This window comes from Lissotriton helveticus, chromosome 12 (assembly GCF_964261635.1).
Source record: "Lissotriton helveticus chromosome 12, aLisHel1.1, whole genome shotgun sequence".
Classification (NCBI taxonomy): Eukaryota; Metazoa; Chordata; class Amphibia; order Caudata; family Salamandridae; genus Lissotriton; species Lissotriton helveticus.
Genome location: NC_136073.1, coordinates 410210956 through 410213730, shown reverse-complemented (window position 1 = coordinate 410213730; position 2775 = coordinate 410210956).

Sequence of the window (2775 nt, the reverse complement as noted above, 5' to 3'; positions counted from 1 at the left end):
TCACAAACTAGAGTCAATGGACTAGTGTGGAACTGAATCAAGCCAGAAGATAATGCGGAGCCATTCACAGCACACACTGGTTCTGCCTTGGCTACATGTGAAACACCTGAATGTATGACATAATATCGACAGACAGAATATCTACATACAAAAATATCGACACAAAAATATCGAAATAAAAAATATCGAAATTATATCTACATAATGGTAAGTACAAAAATATCGAAAAAATAATATCGTTGTACAAAAATATCGAAATTAAAAATATTGTTTTTTTAAATGTATTAATAATAATTTAAAATTAATTTAAAAATACATATAATTTTACAAATATTAACGCATGTTTTTACAACGCAGATACTTTTACAACGCATACCATTACAACGTAAGTATTGGTAAGTATATAATAATTTTTTAATGTAAATTAATTAAAATTAATATAATATAATTTAATTTAATTTAATTTAATTTAATTAATTTAATTTAAATTTAATTTTACTTTAATTTTTACACTGTACCCCTGTACCCCAAAAACCCAAAACTGACCCTGAACCCTAAAAATACCCCTTTACCCAAAAACTAAAAACTGACCCTGAACCCTAAAAATACCCCTTTACCCAAAAACAAAAAACTGACCCTGAACCCTAAAAATACCCCATTACCCAAAAACTAAAAACTGACCCTGAACCCTAAAAATACCCCTTACCCAAAAACTAAAAACTGACCCCGAACCCTAAAAATACCCCTTTACCCAAAAACTAAAAACTGACCCTGAACCCTAAAAATACCCCTTGACCCAAAAACTAAAAACTGACCCTGAACCCTAAAAATACCCCTTTACCCAAAAACTAAAAACTGACCCTGAACCCTAAAAATACCCCTTGACCCAAAAACCCAAAACTATAACATTTTAAATATAATGATATACTTACCAATACTTACGTTGTAATGGTATGCGTTGTAAAGGTATCTGCGTTGTAAAAACATGCGTTGTAAATGCATGCGTTGTAATAGTTTTTGCATTGTAAAAGTTTCGTTGTAATGGTAGTGCGTTGTAAAAGTTGCGTTGTAATGGTTGTTTCCCTATAAACACACAACCCACTACACATAAATAAATGAAATAATTTAATCACTTAATAATTGTTAATTACCAATTAATTATTAATTAACAATATCAAAAATTAATAAATTAAAAATATTAACACATTAACTCTAATTAATTTAATTTACTACTTAATATTATTTCATTACAAATTAATTATTAATTAACAATAACACTAAATTAAATATATTAGCACAATAAATCTAATTAATGTAATTAACTAATTAACATTAATTAATTACCAATTAATTATTAATTAACAATAACAATAAATTAAATATATTAGCACAATAAATCTAATTAATGTAATTAACTAATTAACATTAATTAATTACCAATTAATTATTAATTAACAATAACAATAAATTATATATCTTAGCACATTAAATCTAATTAATTTAATTAACTAATTAATATTAATTAATTACCAATTAATTATTAATTAACAATAACACTAAATAAATATATTACCACATTAAATCTAATTAATGTAATTAACTAATTAGTTTCAATTATTACAAATTAATTATTAATTAAAAAATATTTAAAAATATATATTAATTATTTAATTATTATTAAATTACTTCCCACCCTATTCCCCTATAAACCCACAACCCGCTCTAATACTAAAACGCAAAATGTTAACATAATTACTAATTTTCAAACATACATTTCTAAACATATTTAGCAAACATATAAACAACATAATAAAATACATAACACTAAACAACAAAATTTCGATATTACTAACATACATACCTTAATCTCGATATTCTGTCTGTCGATATTATGGCACATCTATATACTATACCATCGATATTAAAACATCGATATTATTGTATATCGATATTTTAATTTCGATATTTTGTCAGTACACCGCAACACCTAACTTATCCACTAAGGAAAAGTTAAAGAAATTCCCAGTAGCTCCTGAGTCAATCAGTACTGACAAGACTAGATGATTTTGTGGTGACAAGACAATAGTTACAGGAAACGTGTTTTACCACATTTGTTAGGTATTGGGAGATCAGAAAATTGGACTCACTCAGAGAAGTGATTGCCTTACTTTCCGAGAGGTTTGGTTTTCCTGCTTTTTGGGGACTTCTATGTTAGCTAAATATGTCTTTATTTTCTGGTTTTACTGAACAATCACACGTAAAATCCTCTGGTTTGCCACAGTACAGGCAGAAGTTGGCCTTATGCTGCCTTTCCTTTTCTTCTATGGATAGTGGGCCCCTGATCACTTTGATCTGCATTGGTTCTGCCTCAGATGTTTTCTCACCAGGTTCTTTTTTGTCTGTTTTAGTACTACTACCCTTGTCACACTTTGTGGTCTCTGGGTTTTCCGTTCACCTAACCTATGATCCAATTTAAAAACCAGATTGATGAATTCTGCGCAATCTTGAGGCAAGTCAACTATATGTGAGAGGCCATCATTAAGATCTCTCAGGCCTCTATAGTCGGTGGAAGTTCGTTTTCTTCTGGCCAATGAGTTTTAGACGATGAGACGATTACAGGTAGCGATGTAAGTTAGGAGGTCTTTGGAACTCTGCCTTAAATTTAACAGCTCATTGTCACTGGATTGTATGAAGACATGTTTAACAAATTATTGTGTTATGGCCACCTTAAAGGCAGTAAAAATATTCAAAATATGGTCATTTGTCTCTATCAGA